The following is a 19,345-nucleotide window of genomic DNA, read 5'->3' as shown; positions in this document are numbered from 1 at the left end:
AGACAACTCACAGTCTGGCACAGATCCTGCCTGCGAGATTGAAAGCACTTCCCTGTAACCGTGTCTCACCCTGGCATCAGCACCTGCCTGCACAAAGGGCCTCGGTTTCACCCCTGCGGACCAGTTCTTTCCCACACGTGGTGAAATCTGACTCGCCAAGGTCTGCCGGCACCTCGGCTTCACACGGACCGTGCTTGAAGACGGACATGGTTTCCCTTCCCTCTCCGGGGTGTTGAATTTTTTCAGAAGGATTAATGCTACAAATTTAGACAAGAACACTTTGAAGTTTCGTGATCTGAATTTCTTTGACATTTAGCTTTGCAGATTTTGAAAAGTAAAGTTTTCATTTTAATTCATTGTTTCAGGGTGGCCGTCTTCAATCAGAAAGGCTGAAACAAAACATTAAAGATGAAAAATTCACTTTTCAGAATGCACAGAGCTACATGAGAGTTGAAGAAATGCAACTGATTAAACTTCGGAATAATCTTTTGTAAGTTTTTTGCATTTATGCTTCTGAAGATAGTAGAACTTAAAACTGCACTGCCACTTTGGGGACATCCTGTATCTCCCAGAACCTGAGGAATTTCTTTTGGGTTCAGAATTTTCATTCCCTTCATGTTAACGCATGTCCTTTGGTCAATTCACAGCTGTTTTTTCTTGCTCTCAAATGAGCTTTTCTTAAGGTTATTTTGAGATATTCGCTGATAGAGTACTGTTTTCTGAAATTGAGTGAAAAATTAAAATTCCTGTATTGTCATTAACTTGCAATTGAGATAACTTTAACATTCATATCTACTATTTAGAGATTTTACTTGCTCAGGAGTCTGAATTAGAGAATATAATCTCATGAGCTCAGGTGCCAGTCAACTGGCCAAACTTCATCAAAATGCACATGTTCAACCTTTTTTCTTTTTTAAACAGTGATCAATATATATAAGGAGATATATTAGGTCTTTATGACAGTCGTTTTCAAGATTCTTTTTTTTAAACTGTAACCCTAGCCAGAATTCCATTTTGCTATCGTGACCCAGGAGATACATATAAAGGTGTGCGTCCGTGTGTCTCACTGTGTGTGTGTGTATTTGCATTTTTCTAATGAAACAAATGTTTCAAGAATGTGTGATTTACTCTAATATTTTCTATTCTAGTCTTTTTTTCTTAAAACTTTTGCTGATCGTGACTCCTGTTACGTTGATTCAAGGCCCACTCATGTGTTGCTAGCCAAGTTGGAAAAACAATAAACTAGGTATCATGGGGTTAGTCACGACACACCAGGGTCACTCCAGTAACTGTTTTATGTGTTTGGAGTCCGCATATTTTTATTTACTGAGAAACAGGAAGGGAAAGGTAGAACCGTAGCCAGTCTCAAACTCCAGTGTATGCATGAGTCCCCTGGGGTCTTGTTGAAATGCAGATTCTGGTTCAGCAGGTCTGGGCTGGGGCCCGAGATTCTGCATTTCTAACCAGCTCCTGGTGGTGTGGATAGGCCAACAGGGCACCGCACATTCTGAGAAGTGAGGGTGCAGAAGTCAGTCCGAGGGGACAGTGAGCAACAGGAAGAACTGCACAAAACACACCACCATCTTTTGGCTAAGGCTGCCAAGCAGGGCCTAACCCCTCCAGTGGCTCTGAGAACACCCCAAGCGCTTCCACAGGCTACACACACCACATTCAATGCGGCAAAAGATGGTGACGTCCTTCAGCAGGTCTCTGTCATCAACTACATAAGCCACTGCTCCGTGATCTTTACTGTTTCTATTCTTCATAACCAACCCTCAGCCAAAAAAGCAGGGGCAAGGCAACCGTGTTTCTGATTTCTTGGAAGCCCCTTTGGAGGGAATTACTTAAAAATGTGGACAACTAGATGAGGCAAAGCAGGAGCAGCAAGAGATGATGCCAGCAAACAAGAGTATGAAAGATTTATTAGATTTCACTTCAGAAAACTTGTTAAACTGTTAGACCTGCCTGTCAAGATGGACTGTGCTCATAAAATTCTTCTGAATGTGACAGAAGTAAACTATATTGTTCAACATCTGATTTCATAATTCTAAACCACATAGTTAGATACTTGGCAATGTCTGGAGACATTTTTGATTGTCACAACTCGGGGGCAGAGTGCTAATGGCAGCTCGTGGGTAGAGACCAGGGATGCTGCTAAACATCCTACAATGTACAGGCAGACCCTCACACAAAGAATTTATCTGCTTGCAAAAATCAATAGTGCCAAGGTTGAGAAACTCTGCTCCAGGGAAAAATAGGGCATGGTACAGGCAAGAACAGTTATTAGGAGAGGGAATTCACTCTCCAGGATCAGTAGGCCCTCCTGGTGGAAGAGGAAGGTCTTAGAGAGAATGAAGACCACGCGAGAGAGAGGATGGGGCTGAGGAAAGGGGTAGGAGATCTGGCTGTGCCTCGTTTCAATGGATCGCCCTCTAGTAGATTTTAAACCAACCGCTGGTGGGGTCAGCTCCCCTGCTCTAGTTAAAAGCAGTCTGTACCTCCAGATAATCAAGCAGAAGTCCAAAGAGGCCAGCGATCCTTGGGTGGAAATGGGGGTTAGAGGCTGCCCCGTATAACATACGAGTGACAAGAGAGACTCAAGTGTAGTAGATGCTGTTGGTGCCCTGACCCTGTCTCCATGGGCACCACTTCAGTGCCCACCAGCTTGTCTTCCAACTGCCAAAAACTCGCAGCCCTTTGCCTGGAGGCTGGCTCTTGGCTGCCCATGTGGCAGTGCTGAAATGCCAGGGAATCAAGTGCCTCTGGAGACAGTCTTGACTGATACCTGACAAGTTTTGGTGAGTAAATACCCACTCCCTTGCCTCTTGGCATGGGGTAACTATGAGACACATGTTCCACGCTGTCTCCAAGAGTTCTCCAATGTGACAAAGCTCCAGGTGCCCACAGTGGTAACTGGTTTGCTAACACCTCTTCTTGGCTGCTGTCCCTGCCCTGGCTTCCTTCCCCACCCTCCTATTGGTGTTTCCTTCACCCCTCTTAAAAATAACTTGCCCTTGAATTTTCATCTCAGGGTCTGCTTCTGGGAAACCCAATCTCTAATGGAAAGTCATTTGGAGGAATATTGGGCTGGCAGCCACTTGATCCTCAGGTTCCTCTGATGTAAGAGCTCTCTGGGTCCATAGTACCCCTCTCTTAGAGGGGCCGATTTTTCCATCCCTAAAGTCTTGAGCACAGAATCATTAGGCTTCTCTGAGCCGGAGGCTCTGGTCTCACTTCTTTCAGACTCTCGGAAACACAACTTCAGGCACATTCCTCTCTCTCCTATTGAAAGAATAAGCAAAACAACATCTTTTGCTCAAGAACGGCAGGGAATGCAAACATGAACCCCATTAGTCTCAAATGCCCCTAAACTTCTGCAAGACCTCAAATAAGTAACAACACTTGACTCTGAGAGGGAGGTCTTACTCTAGTGCTGGGAAAAGGCGAAGATGAAGAGCGACGACTGCCACAGTTCAAATGAAACTTTAATGAATTATCAGTGGGGATTTAAAACCACGAAATAGCAAAAATGGAAGAGTTATTTCAAAACAGTGCTAGACAAAAAGAAATGAATTGTAAACCCCTGCAGGATGATGTTAAATCACTCATCTTCCATGTAAGCCTCAGAATCTTAAGAAAAAAGAGTCTACAGAAAAGGTAACAGTTGAGAAAGATGCCACAGAGGCAATGTGTCCAAGGGGGCTCCTCACATCGGCAAAAAGGGTATTTAAAAAGCAATGTAGCTTGACACTTTCCAAACAGTCTCAGAACGTCCGTCATCCTGCAGAAACTTGAACCCATTACCTAAGGAAGTCCTTGCTGTCATACAAGTTGAGGAATCAGGCTGCCAACTTGGGTCTCTTTACAGTAAGCCATTCTTAAGGACGTGTCTTTACAAATCCTCAGAAGCCACTGTTCTTGGATTGTGGGTTTTTGCTGGGTTTTATCATTGTAGAGAACATCCAGTTTGGGGCCCTGATTTCTTGCCAACTTAGTTAAGGAGACGGGAAGATCTTCTATCTCAGTTCTTATGTGGGGATGGCTTTTTTTTAAAGAGAAAAGAACAGCAGAGCTTTTCTGCTGGACAACCTATTCCCTTATTTATAATGCAGGACAGCAGAGCCTTGTAAGTGTATATTCTGGTTCATCTGAGGACACACGCTTGTTCATTTTAAAATTAGATTCATCCTAATTATATGAAAACAGCCAATGTGTGGTTGGTCAAAACAGCAGGAAAGCATTCCTCAGCGCCTACCTGCTGGGCCCACCTTCTAGATGCCACTACACTTGTTTAATACACAGTCCCTGCCCTCTTGGAACTTCAAATCTAGCAAAGAAATATCCATCTCATTGACAAATATGAGGTTTGGACACAGACCAGTGAAGAAATATATATAGTAAGTGACTAAACATGTAACATTACCTTTGGACAAAGGGGTGAGGGAAACTGTCATTGAAGTGGCATGTTTCAGCAGGGCAGAGCCAGATCTCCTGCCTTTTGGACAATAATGCCCCACACCTCCAGGTTTACTTCACACAATCAATTTTACAACTTTTTTTTAAAGCTTCAGTACATGGTTGTGCATCCTAGTTGTTAGTTTTAGTTCCCTATGTGAACTGCTGCCACCGTATGACAACTGACAGACGGGTGGTATGGTTCCATGACTGGAAAACGAACCCAGGCTGCGGTAGTGAGAACGCTGAATTTTAACCTCTAGACCACCAGGGCTGGCTCTAAAACTTTTGCAATAATAAAATGATAATAAAATTGTTTTCCGTGTATGGAGCACTCACCAGGCACTATGTCCTGGCTAAGCCATTTATAACTATTATCTCATTTAATCGCCTCCATGATACTGTGAAGTAAGTACCAACATTATTTCCATTGCACAGATGGGTGACTGAAGTTCAAAGTGGTTAAGTAAGTTGCTGGAGAGAGCACAGCTAGGAGGTGGCAAAGCCAGGCATCTGACTCAATGCCTGTATGGCCGTGCACCACCCCAACCAGATCCCCTGATCTCTCTCTCCAATGCCCCAGCTCTCAGCCAACGCAGGACCCAGGACCCCAAACTTCCACCCTCCCCACAATACACTTGGCCAATAAGGGAAAGGGTGGGGTCTCTTCTCCATTCTCTGTGAGAGGACTTTAAAATAGGACATTACTGGCACTCAGTGGTTACCCTGAGTCCTGGAGACCCCAGTGACGGGCCAGTAACAAACTGGGAATTATTCAGAGACTTATTTCTCCCCCATGATGGAATATCAAGAATTAGCTGGATTCTATACCCGAGAGCCATTTATCAGGATCAACTTCTTAATATTGCAAATTTAACTTTTCAAAAATATTGCAAAATATTTTTAAAAATAGACTTGTCGAGGGGCCGGCCCAGTGGTGCAGTGGTTAAGTTCGCAGGTTCCGCTTTGGCGGCCAGGGTTTGCTTGTTCTGATCCCGGGTGCAGACGTATGCACCGCTTGTCCAGCCATGCTGTGGCAGGCATCCCACGTATAAAATAGAAGAAGATGGGCACAGATGTTAGCTCAGGGCCAGTCTTCCTCAGCAAAAAGAGGAGATTGGCAGCAGATTTCAGTTCAGGGCTTATCTTCCTCAAAAAAATAAATAAATAAAAGACTTGTGGAGTTGAAGACAGCCCTACCTAGGCTAATCTAAAGGCACACAATTATTTCTTTCTCTTTACATGTCCTCAGCATGATACTTCTTATCACTGCTTGGTCTTATTTCTTAACAATCCAAAATGCATGTGCCCTTTGCATTTCCTTACTTCTTAGAAGATATTTTCCTAATAATTAAATGGTAAGGTTTTCAGAAAGGTAAAATACGCACAGTTAGAAGGAAAGAGCTTCTTTGTTCTTTTCACTTACTTCACTTTTATTATTCATGCCCCTCTTACATTTCTTTTGCTGGAGGCACTTCTATAGGGCTCCTGGCTGAATATTTGATAAAGCACGTTTACAATCTGGGAAGAAAATAAGCAAACATCCTTTTTGTCTAAAAAAAAGTGTTCTCGTTGTAGTAAGCAATGATAAGTAGGATAAATAGTAGGAAAATTGGTATTTTTAGTCAAGATATTATGTAATGAGCCATTTATTTAAACAGTCTAAAGCTCTGTAAATTTATTCCAGGAAAACGGCTTCGATACCTCAATACCTCTGTCAACACACCAAGAATTGGCTCTGGTTTCTGCTCCCTGATACCTCTACTTTAAATTTTAGTTCCTTTTTAAAAAAATCAGCACATTAATGATGTGCCAACAATACCAGGATTGATCAGCAAGCTCCCAATATTATGTGCATATTAGGACCCACATCGATCTAATAAGGAAATTAAAATGATGGTCAAAGTCTAAAAGAAAGAACCAGGTCTAGCAAGATTAAAGACGATGATTAAACGAAGTGAAGAGACAGAATTAGGTCAGATAGGAGGGTGGTGCTGCCCCCAAAAAGTAGAACTGGTTTACCTCATTGCTATAAAGATGTTTCCATCACTGGCCAATGGCTTTAAAAGTAGCAAGACAGTGATGTGATGAGAGCCACATAAGAATTAAAAAACAGAGTAGCACGATGTGAAAAAGACAGCTCAGTGACCACCAAATAATTCTTGCTAACTACAACCCACCATTTGTTTTTGTAAATAAAGTTTTATTGGTACACAGCCATACCTACCTATTTACATATCACCTATGGCTGCTTTTGCTTTACAACAGCAGAGTTGAGCAGTCTCAACAGAGATCGTATGTCCTGAAAAGCTGAAAATATTTATTATATGGCCTATAATAGAAAATGTTCGCCAACCCCTGAGCTAAGGAGAACTTTGAGGTTATCTAATTTATCTACTTTTACTGTTTTATGATTAAGGAAATTAAAGCTCAGATAAGCGAAGAGACCTGTCCAAATATTTTTATTCTTAATTAGGTGGTATTTCCATAATGTCACTCTCATTCATTCATTCATTCATTCATTCACATTCTTCACCCATCTCTAATCTTGATCATTAAAGAAATAAAACCCCTATCAGTCAGAAAAACAACACAACATTAAATAATTAATCTCAACATAACAATGTCAATGCTAATGCAATATAATTGTGTAGAAGTATGTTTCTGTCTGACATGGGAACCGTAGGCCCGTATATACAATAGCAGAGAAACCCTTGAAGTCATATTCAGCTACAAATAGGCTGTGAGATGGTCTTTCATTTAAGCTTCATTTGAAAACATTTTAAAGAGAATCTATCATGTAATCTGCTTTCAAATTAAACTTGAAATTCCCCCAAATGTAGAGCCAGCTTGCTAAGAATATTCAATATTGGAATTAAATTAGAAAAACTTTGCTGCATCTTGGAGAAAGTGAAATCTGTTCCCAAAGACTTCATGGCAACATATTACTGCCTCTGTCCCTGCAGCCATCCTCTCTCCGGGGAGTGTGGATTATTCTGAGTCTCTCGCTGGGCTCATCATCTCCAGTCTCTCTCCTACTCAAGGCCTATCCCAAAGAACTCTTTTAAAACAAAAATTTGATTTGTTGAACATTCTTCAGTTTCTTCATGCTATCAAGACAATGTCCATCTTCCTGATTGTGGCCAGGAAAGTCTTCACCAGGTGACTGCTGCCTGCTCCCACAGCCTCATTTACTGTCCTTTGCACATCAGTCAGATTGGGCTCTTTGCAACTTCTGGGCTCCTTGCAATTCCCCAAATGCTCATACTTTTACCCTGCTCCACACATTTGTATATGGTGTTCTTTCTGCCTAGAACTCTCTCCACTTCCCACGTACACTGTACTTACTCCATCATAAAACTTACCAATATTGTAATTGACTATTGAAGTATTAATTCTACCACCAGTATGAATAGCTAATATTTAGGAACACTTAACTGTAGGTCAAGTGCTACATGATTTCATTTAATCTTCACATGTTATAGATGAGGAAACTGAGCACATGCAAGAAAGCCAGGTGAAGCCAGTATATGAATCCACACATTCCTACTCCACACTCCAGGTTCTTAACTCTGCACCAGTGGTTTTCAATGGGGTTGATTCTGCCTCCCAGGAGACATTTGGCAATATCCAGAGACATTTTTGATTGGTGCAACTGGAGTGTGGCAGGAGCTACTGGTATTTAGTGGGTAGAAGTCAGTGATGCTGCTAACCATCCTACCACACACAGACCATCCCTTCACAGCAAAGAATATCTGGCCCCAAATGCCAATAGTTTAGAGGCTGAGAAACACTGTTCTACACTAAATCGACTCCTTTAGATTGCTCCAGGAGACTCTGGCCATCTTTACAGCAAGGATTTTTAAATGTTAACCATGGTATCTTGGCATCTACCATACAGCCTGGCACCCAGCAGATGCCCAATGCATATATGATGGATAGTTGATTGGAGGGATGAATGAATTGATGGATGGATGGATGGACAGACTCCAGAGGAAAAACAGTAAGTTAACTTATTTTAAGGTTTGGCTTTTGTGGCAACTTCAATAAAGATAAATCTGAACACATATTCTTAATTAACAGTAAACGAAGGCATGTAGAGTAGATTCTAGAGGATGCCTTCACCTTAGCAATACCTTATGTTTATGAACCTATAGAGTGTGAGATCACATTAAAAGGCCAAATGCCTGTCTTTTGTTTTCCACAAGGCCTCAGATGGACTAGATGTTTTTCAAATCCCTTACAACTACTATACTACGAGATAAATTGATATGTTCATCATCCACATAGGCCATAATTTAAATTATTTTTCAAAAGATTTTCTGTGTAAGGTTCCGCTGGTTCCTTTTTTTAAATTAAAAGACAAATAATACAAGAATGTACAACCTTATACTTTCTCCAGTTGTAGCAAGAATTCAGATACAAATACATTATTCTAGAGCTCCAGATGCTGGAAGCAGAGTAGAAATTACAGTGAAGCTTAGCTGAAATTCAAAAAGTAAACTAAAACACATATGGCAGAAATAAACCATTCTCTGGCTTATGTAAATTAATACATCTGAATATCAGAAATTAAGTCAAGAAAAGATATATTTTACAATGACAATATTTTAAAAGTAACAACCATTTAGCATGATTTGTACATCATGGCAAAACACTTCAACAATGGCAGCATTAGTCAGTATTGAATACAAACTGATGGTTTTTTTGTGAAAAAGCAAAAAAGTTCCACTGTGGGGCCAGTACTCCTCCTTTGAGTTGTCATGTATTACGAAATGTAGTCAGAGGTTAAAACGAATGAAAGTAATTTTTCAAAGTGTAATACTATGAACTATTCCTCACAACCTCTTGCATTGAACTTAACCCATTTGAGGTTTTACACACACACACACACAAAATCAAAGAATATGGTGACCAAATCAGGTTGCTATCTGCTTTGCCTCTTGGAGATTCATAATGCACACTAGCATCAAAATAGGTTCTGAAAATTCTTGCATTAATTTGTTAAACTCTGGATTTTCCAAACATAATTAACCACAGAGTAACATAAGTAAATAGTAAAATAAGTAAAAAGTAAAACAAGATGAGGACCTGCCAAAATATTCAGGAGTATGGAGAAGGGACTAAAAGTGACGACAGGATTTGTGGCTTGGGACAGCAGTGTGACTGTGGCATTTCTCACCGTGATTTGGAAGCTGGGCATGGGAACCAGAGCCGAAGCCAGAGACAAGCAGGGCCTTTTATGCTGTATGTGAGAACCTGACACACACTTGTCACAGAGGCAGACTCTGCAGGTATGGATATGCAAGTTGGTGAGCCATTTGTGACCCAAACCCAGGAATGTCATAATTCGTTATCATCAATCATTATTTTCTGAGCACCTATTCTATGCAACCATTGCTGAAATTTGGGAAAACAGAGTCTTAAGAGAAACAAATAATAAAGGGGGAGAAGTATATCTGAATCATCTTGAGACCGCTGAACAATATATGTCACAAGAGTCAAAATACTCAATGGGTTCCTGAATGTCACAGTCATACACTGCACCACTAAAACCATGACTATCTTCTCCACTCTCCTTATCACAAACATTCCTAAGCCTTCAGAGGAGTCACGCAAGTGTAGCAAGTGTATTTCCCAAGTCAGGGAGAACTACCTGCTGTCAATTTGCATTCCTTTGCCCAAGCTTTTGCTTCAATCAGCTTATCACTCCCAGCTTTCTGAGTAAATCCCTAAATTCTTAATTACAGAGAGAAGCCATGATCCCTGAAGGCTCTTTTTTGGAACCAAGAAATTGAATGAGTAACTTAATTCAGATTAATCCTTTCCTAATTGTTATATGTGCCCCATCTACAACCCACTCTCAGAATACACACAAACACATGCTCACACACATATGTGTGTGTGTGTATACATAGCCATAGGTACATATACCTATAGATATTTATCTATATATCTATATTAGAGTATCTGACTGTCATGATGGAAAGGTTATAACATGCTTCCTGGGACAGACAGTCAAGGTTCCTGGGTCCTAATTCCAGGCTCTCTTGACTTGCCATTTGGAAAAGATATCCAAGCTCACAGCAGAGCTCAGTTTCTTACTCAATAAAAATAGTACTGCCCAAGAAGAGCTGCCAGTACATAAAGTCTCCCAAGTCCCTTGAAATTAGGACAGTATGGACCAAACAACATTAGCATTGACTGTAGATCACTATTCTAGCTGTCAGCTGGCTAGATTCCTGAAAGGAGGATATGGAAATACATTACTCGCGACTCAATGATTTGGATACTACCTCCACCAGCCGCCCCCCCCACTTGCTTAAATGTCATAATTGACTAAAGTTTGGAAATTAAGGTGGAGAGAGAACATCCTTAATCAGAGACTCACTGGTCTAAACATATTGAATCCCACACCACTTGGCTACCAAGAGAATCCCAGGTGAATCCCACTGCAACTTACACTAATACACATGGGCTACTGAAACCATAAAACAATTACCTCCTCAGATTAAAATAACTTTATGTCATCAGGGGGCTGTATAAGGGGTCTCAATAGGCATATCCACTACATCACATGGAGACAAGTGCAGAATCCTTTTGTATTAATATATGCACATTGTCTCACACATCACTGGGCTGCACACTGAGCTGCAAAATGACTGGCAGGGCCAGGCACATAGTAGGTACACAAATTTTTGTAGAGGGAATGAGGAATCAAATCAAGTAATCAAAACATCTCTAAATAAAGCAAGAAGTTAACTTGCCATCCATTGCTCAACCAGCTTGGACATGAGAGCAAGCCCTTCTAGCAAAATACCCAGGGGTGATATGGACAGATAACGCAATCCAGGCAGCAAACATTCACTTTGGGCAAAACTAAGTCAGAAGATGACACTTAATACCAATATCAGAAGAAAAAGAGCAGCACAGCCCCTTCTCCCCCTCCAACTCATCCTTCCAACAAGCATTTCCCTGTGCCCAGATGTCAAACTCTTTGCTAGGTGCCAGAGAGCCAAAGAGGAATAAACTCAGAGCCCCTCATCACAATTTAGATGGGGAAACAGAAATGGAAACAAAAACCAAGCTGCCCTGCAGCGTGATAAGAGCTCTACAGAGGAGAGTACAAAGCATCGAGGCTACCTGTTCAAGGCTACCTGTTCAGAGAGTTTTATGGCCAGAGGGTCATTTTCAAGTACCTGGCTGTCCTGTCCTCTCAGGTTGCTCTAGTCAAAAGCTTGGCTGAGACACTGGATATTTGAGAAAGTCAGCCTAAAGAACATGTTAGCCATTCATTCCTCTAGGTTTTCGGAGCTCTATTTCTGCACTGGGGACAATTGCCAGAATCTCCACTGCTGGACCACAGTAGCGCAGGCTCCCAAAGATAAACTCCCACTGGGTTACTTTTCATCATGATACCTTCTGCATTTTTTATTCCCTTGAGGGTTGGTAAAGACATGCTCATATAGAGAAATTTACCTCATTTTCTTCAGAATTTAAGTTCAACTATTAGCCATTATATGATTTGATATTTCATAGGAGTATCTACTAGCTGCCAGACACCATAGTCAGCACTCTACAAATGTCATCTGATCTATCTTTACAACTTTAATGCATACCTGCCACCTCCCTTTTTTCTGTTAACTTGGCTACTAAGAAGCTCAAAGCTAGATTAAATACTCAAGCAAGAAGCTCTTAAGATTTCAATTTAATTACCTTTACTCCTCTCTAAGATTTTGATTTTTCTTCCCCTCTCGTTTTTACCAGTCTCCTTATCTTGTGGGATTTTGACCACACATTTACTCAGCCACATTTCTGGAAGTTAATACTCTATAAACAAAAACGAATTACCATAATCATCAACTGTAATCTCCTTTTGGTCTCAACTATCAAAACAGTTTCCATGAAGAGCTAATTGGACAGGCACTCCTTGGGTATCACACTTCGGTCGCTTGAAAACTCAGATAATGCAATATTTCCCACAATTATCTGGTTCAAAATCTGTTCATGAAAGTGTGAAAAGGAGCAAAGGGGAGAGTTGACTAACTTAACTTACAACATAGGGTAACCACCAGGTTATTTCCAAATCTACTACCAAGAACGCTTTCTATCTTGCGTTGGATCCTGACACTTCCATTGAGCCCCTTCCCCAACCATCACCTTTATAAACCAGTAATACCACTGCACACCCTTAGTTCCCTTAGGGCTGCCAAGACCAGAGGCACTGCCAGAACCTGCTGAGTGAGAAGGCACTGCTATCACCCAGTGATGTCTGTTCCCTGGAATTTCACTCTTAGTACTGACAATGCCTCTGGAACTCATAAAGAGTCTGCTGAAACCCAGGGAGCTGAAGGTCAATGTCTTCAGGGAATCAAGGTAACACCTAAGACAAACTGCTGCCAAGGACTTCCGTGCACTCAAGGCAAATGCCCGCAGGAAGAACTCTCAGAAATAGCTCTCACAAAAAAAAAAGGAAGAAAAGGAGATAAACAAAGATTGAACCTTATAAACACGGCACTCACACCTACACAGGCACAGATCTTGGTGCACCCAATTGGAACTTACTTAGGATGCTTAGACAGGTATTTTGGGGAACACAATGTTTGGGCACAATCATTCATTTATTTAACAAAGATTTACCCAGCACCTACCGTGTGCCAAGCACTGCTCAACATGCTAGAGAATCAAGAGTGAATGATGCAGTCAAGACTCTTCCTTATGGATTCTATACTCTAAGGAGAGACAGGTATTCAGCAAGTACCAATGGAAATGAACAATTCAGATTGCAAATAAGATCAAGGAAGAGGAAAAAAAGGAAATAAAAAATTGTGATGGTTCTGAGAAGAACTGGGGGACTGCCTTTGCTCAAGTGGTCAAGGAAAGGCTTTTAAAGAAGGTGACACATAATCTAACACTAGAATGACAAAAAGGAGCTAAAGAAACCAATCACTTTTACTCTGATTTTCATCAAAAAGATGAGCTTACTAAAAAAAAAAAAAGAGTGCGATCCCATTTGTGGTTCCCCACACCCCAAGCTTCACACACCGCAAAGACTCCAGCAAAGAAAAAGAACCTACAACTTGCTCTGCTCTTAGGGGGAATTTAAGAAACCACCTTTTCCCAAACACACTAGATTAACAAGAAGTTATCTTAATTCATCTCTATAGCAGAATTTACTACAAAGAATCTAGAAGAGGAGAAATGGAATGTTTATTCCTCTTGTAAAATCAGTTACTTTATAAAACAATATTCCACAGTCAATGAAAGTATGCCTTAGCCTTGGAATGCCAACAGAAATTGCTTTGTAAGAAAATTAGTTCTGTGGCTATATTCAGTATCATTTACTTTTACTCACTGAAAAACAAAAGCAAATCACATTTACTAGCAGATGGTCCCACTTCCAACATACAATAAAACTTTCAAATTCCTTAAAAATAAGATTCTGACAGTACTTGTTTAACATTCATAAATAATAAGTGGTTGCTCACCAATGCCTTCCCCTATAATACCCCAAACAAATCACTCACTATTGGATCTCTGTTAGAGTCAATTAAAACACTAGTCAACTGGCATGAAAACTGCTAAAAGCATCCACTGCTCAAAATACTTTTCATCAAAACACCTTTTTCTTTAATGTTTCCTGGTCTCTGACTTGTTTCAGAATAAGAGAGGTAAGCAGAAGTGAATTAGGGAGCAGATCAGTCACTGTAAAAATTCAGAATGAATCATGGAATATTTTGACTAAAATGCAATTTTTATTACTTTGTAATCCAGTGCATGCTATATATTATTACAGTGTAAACAAGCATACTAAACTAAGGCCAAATAATCTAAAGATATTGCCCAACAGGTCTACATTACCCAATGCATTTACCATTATAAAAACTGTTGTGCTTTGGTATTAATACACTGTCCAAGGAACGCTTAATTTTTTGAACTTCAAAACAAGTCTTTAAAACCGAATCTCACTAGCACCTAAGACCAATAATATGCTAAGAGGAAGACTCTGTTTCGAATTTATTTACTGATTAGGCATAGTGTTTGAATCTTCACAAATTCTAAATGTGCGTGGAGAGGGGAGGATGAAGAGTCTGAACTTGTTATTCAGGTGAACTCTTTTTCTTTTACTCACTTCACGAATTGCTATGCTTCTAGAATCGTCCTTTAAAATTTCCCATTCGGGGAAAATTACACATTTAACCTTTAATAAATAAAAAAAACTCACCCCACCCTCTTCCCTTAAAACAAATCAGAAGATTTAAGAATTAGCACTAACAATAATCCTACAATGGTTATGGGGAAATCCTCCTCCGAAATGACAACTGCAGCTCAGAAGGACGAAACCCACCAGGAATAAAAAAAACTCCCCCAAATGAGTACTTCTCCGAGGGGTGGCGGGGGGCGCACAGCTGGCACAACTGGTATCAGAACCAACTCGAGGCGACCCAGAAGATGCTGCGTCAAGAGAAGCAAAGCAAAGAAGCGCGACCCAGGAGGCTGGCGAAATCGCCACTGATTCCCTGAGGAGGCGGGGAGAAGCCAAGCCGCCAGGCACCGGCCACAGCGCACGCCAACATTCAGGATTATTCCCCTTTCCAAACCCCGGAGTTCCGGGGCAGGAGAAAAAAGGGGGATGGGGCACCCACAGTCCCTTTAAACAGCCTCCCCCGCCCCTCGGTGTCTGCCAACCTTTTCCGAACCCCTGTGTCACAGAACTTCCTCATCATGGAAACTTCCACTAGGTTCGGCGCTGAGGATGCCAAACTCCATTTCACAAGGAGCCTGTCAACAGCTGGGCTTAGGGTTTGAGGAATGGAGCGGCTGCGATTGGAAGGGGTCCCCAGCCACCCCGTTCTACCACTGCCCACGCTCTGGCTCCCCGACTGCCGCCGCGCGGTGCCCGAGCACGAGAGGGCACCTCCTCCCGGCCCCAGGGCGCAGAAACCCCGCGCAGGCAGGTAATGGGGCGGCTGACACCCCCACCCACCCACGCCCGCCCGCCTGCGCGCGCTCAGCTTCACCGCCCGCACCCCTTCAGGTTCCCGCGACACCCCCGTCACCATCCTGCCCACCCTTCTGGACAGTTGGAACTGTCGCCCCCTCCTCCCCGTCTCCCTTCCCCTCCCCCTCCCGCACCCCCGCCTCCGCGCGCTCCTCTCGCCAAATTACCAGTGCCCTCGAGCTGGCTGGGTTGAGCGCCCCTGCCCGGGGAAGGCAGCCTGCGGGCGCTTGCCCCGAGCCCGGGGAGCAGAAGGTCTCCTTTCCAAGCGCACTCACATTATTCATGCAAAGTTAATCCCCGCCGCGTCACGGCCGCCCGCCCGAGGATGTGCGCCTTCCTTGGCCAAGCCCCGCAGTCTCCACCCTCCTCCGCCCCCTCCTCCCGGCGGCGGGGTCCCGGGCAGCGCCGGCGACCGGACGTCGCGCGAGTCCTGCAAAATGTCAACTCCTTGGCGAAGAGAGGCGGCTGCAACCAGGGCCGCGTCGGCCCTCCCCGGCCACTCCACTTTTATAGGCGTAGGAAGCGAGTGTGGCCCGGACACCGGAGTCCCCGCCTCTCCGCGCCCCCCGCGCGCCCGGCCCACCCCGGCCCGCTCCCGGGCGCTGCCTTACTCCGGGCCCCGGGCGCCCGCTCCGCGCCGCGTCTGCGAACCGGTGACCTGGTTTCCCCTCCAGCCCTCCCGGCGGTCCGACTCGCGCGGCGGCGGCGGTGGCGGCGGCGGCAGCCAAGAGCAGGCAAACCCGGCTCCGCCAGGGGCGCAGCGAGGAAATGGCCTCCCGGCCGCACGCCCCGCCGCCGCCGCCGCCGCTGCCGACCGGGGCCGCCTGGCTGGCACCCGACGCCCCCCGCCCGGCTCGGGGCCAGCGCTGTGAAGTGTCCGCCAGTCCCGGCTCGCGGACCACTACCCGGCGGGCTGCACACACGCCGCCCGGGGCTGGCCGCCTCCGCACCTGCCGCCCCAGGTTTGGGTGCGCCCCCTCCCCCCAGTCCCGGCCGTGCCCTCCACCCAGGGGTCCCTCCCGAGGTGGCGAGGTTGCGGTGGTTTGCGTGGCCGCGAGTCCACCCACCCGGCTGCCTGCGCACCAAGCTTCGGGTTTGGGCGTCACTCCTCTAGCAGGCAAAGAGGAAGGAATGGGGAACGAGTGACAGAGGGGTGGAGGAGGGAGTGACTTCCAGAATCACGGGCTTTTCTTTGCCGGGCCAGACGAGCGCGACCCGAGCCTCCGCGCTCCTCCCTCTTTCTCCAAACCACTTGTGGCACGTGTCGGGCTGACACAGCGCTCTGGCTCCTCCTGGGGCCTCCCACCGGCCGGGCCGCCTGGCATTCCCTTACGATCACCACTCCCGGGAATGGAAGTTTGGAAAATACCTGGCTTGCCCTTGAAGCAGACACCCCTCCGCACCATTATGCATATCCTGGGAGATGTGCGCAGGGTTGAGACGCTCCACAGGTTCCAGAGGAGCCGCCCTATTAGTTTGTCTTTGCTCTGGATATGTACAAATGAAACCCAGAAAACGAAAATAATCTATACTCCTGAAGAGTTCTGCCCCAGGCAAATATGAATTTCTAAAATGCTCCCTCCCCACCTATGTCTTGAAGTCCAAGGGTTCTGGGTGGGAGAAAATGAAGCAGGCAGCTGCGTTCTGGGCTAGAAGAATGCCTGTAAAAATACTGCGTGCTCAAAAGCTGAAATATAGATGCGAAGCTATAGTTGCAATAAAACTATTTTGACGACAGAGTATAATTATTTTCTCATCGATGATATTAAAATAATTCCGACTTTCTCATTCAATACACACATTTATTCGTATAAGAAACAATATAATAGACCTGTGACGATTTGTAGCCTCAACTGTCTGAACAACGTATAGATGATTTATTGGAGAGTTTTCTAGATTTCCAGCCGGTGACGTATGTTTTATTACAGCTTCTTGTGAGCATCTCACGGAAAGGGGCGAGAAGCCACCACCCCTGCTGACAGCATTAACAACCACAACTGTCAAGAAGCCTAGAATTGTTCCCGGCGCCTGGATGCAGTGTTTCAGCGCGCTTCAAGAGGAAAAATCGCAGACCTCGCGGCCCCCTGGTGAGAGGGAAGGATCTCTTCCTTCAGACTCCACGGACCCTGTTTCCCCTGGGTCCTTGCCTCTAACTCCGTGCTTTATTCTTCCCTCGTAATGAGGCTGCACCATAGGACTTGCAGTTTTTGTAGCTGGAGAGAAGTTGTTCTCCTTTGCAGGGAAGTTCCCGGGCTTTGCTCCAAAGCTGCCCCGGGATGTTTTGGTTGGTTTGGAGGAAAGCTGGGGAGTCTGCACCATTTATACCAAACAGGCGGCCCCCTGGTGGCTAACTGTGGGTGAAAAAGCTGGCCACGGAGGAAAAAGCCCGGCTCTGAAAGGCCACAACAGTTGACACCCGGGTCTTCGCAGGGACCACGGAGCTGCGTGAACAATTTTGTAACAAAGAGAGAGGGTGCTGTCAATCTTCCTTCACAAAGGTGGATAAAGAGCCCTAAAGCTTGCTGGAACTTTTCCTTTTTTCTCTTCTTGAGTATAACTTGGAGCTAAATTCCTCCTTGAGAAGGAAACATCATACAGAGAATGAATTACGTACAACAAAAACTGTTGCTTCCCTTTGTTCAAATGGCTTTGTTTTTCTGCTCTCATTTTGCCTGGAAACTTGTGAAATAAAGAGTAAATTCAAGCATTAAATAAATAACGTGACATTATGCAAACAATTCATGAAACTGTGATTGTAATAATGTTATGTGACAATGGGGGAGGGCAATTTTAATGCAACCTTATTGAAACAGCATGAACTACTAGGATTCCCTTTGAACCGAACCCCTGAAGGCAGTCTCACAGGCTGCATGGTGAGAAGGAAGGGTTACCAACAGAAGATGGCATTTATTTTTCTGATTTTATACAAGAGGGGGCAATGGAAGAAAATTTTATGGGGACCTGATTGAAAGCAGAAAATAATATTCAAACTTTAGAGCATATGGTCCTGTGTTCCAATCTAGCAAATTTGGGAGGGCACATAGCAAAGCTGTTTTCATGACCCCTGCTCACATGCCACGCCAGCCATCCTCATTACCAGGATCTATAGATTACCAGCTGATGACTTGGTTCAAGGAAGCAATTCATTCATTTCATTCATATATCCATTCATTCATCACCTGCTGGGGTAAGAAGATGAATAAAACATGGAATCCAACAGGGCTGGGATTACACTAAAGCCAATGAGATCAGTGGTGGAAGTACAGGGTCTGAGCCTGTCTTTATTTATTTTATTTTTTTTTTTAAATTTTTTTTATTGTTTTCCTTTATCTCCCCAAAGCCCCCTGGTACATAGTTGTATATTCTTAGTTGTGGGTCCTTCTAGTTGTGGCATGTGGGACGCCGCCTCAGTGTGGCTCGACGGGCAGTGCCATGTCCGCGCCCAGGATTTGAACCAACGAAACACTGGGCCGCCTGCAGTGGAGTGCTTGGACTTAACCACTCGGCCACGGGGCTGGCCCCTGAGCCTGTCTTTATTTAAAAGTTTGATATATTTTCATCACGCATGATTGTTGCATTAATTTTGATTTAAGAAATATGGCATTAAAATATAATTTCTCTTGATTACTAAGTTTTTGGATGTCCTCTTAAATTTTGCACCCAAGCCTAGTGCCTTACTTGCCTCACCCTAGTCCTCACTGTGCTGTGCCCTCGATGTTACCAGAGTCTAACCACCGAAGCAAAATTCAATTAGAATTTGCTCAGTGTCAAAGGTAATTAATATATGGGAAGGAACTTGAGGGCAAGGAGTTAGAGATGTGGGTGTGAGGAGAGGGGAAAAATCGGGAGATTTCCCTGAAATTTCACTGAGCGGGATGTCACTTGAAC

At 44.0% G+C, this 19,345-nt stretch overlaps 1 protein-coding gene across 9 annotated transcripts in view; it reads right to left on the bottom strand.

The window, feature by feature from the left end:
• Positions 1 to 16,389, bottom strand: part of THRB (thyroid hormone receptor beta) — a 359,714-nt gene extending 343,325 nt beyond the window's left edge. For 4 of the 9 annotated variants that reach the window (XM_046668071.1, XM_046668157.1, XM_046668165.1 and 1 more), the window contains exon 1: positions 15,625 to 15,726. The gene's annotated coding sequence lies outside the window, so the exon portion shown is untranslated. Of the gene's footprint in view, positions 1 to 15,624; positions 15,952 to 16,068 lie in introns of those variants that run through there. The other 5 variants (XM_046668078.1, XM_046668138.1, XM_046668086.1 and 2 more) reach the window with 4 other exon arrangements.
• Between the last annotated feature and the right edge of the window lie 2,956 nt (positions 16,390 to 19,345).

Source organism: Equus quagga, chromosome 1 (assembly GCF_021613505.1).
Source record: "Equus quagga isolate Etosha38 chromosome 1, UCLA_HA_Equagga_1.0, whole genome shotgun sequence".
Taxonomy (NCBI): Eukaryota; Metazoa; Chordata; class Mammalia; order Perissodactyla; family Equidae; genus Equus; species Equus quagga.
The sequence above is the reverse complement of the archived record's forward strand: the minus strand, read 5'-3'. Positions and strand labels throughout refer to the sequence as shown.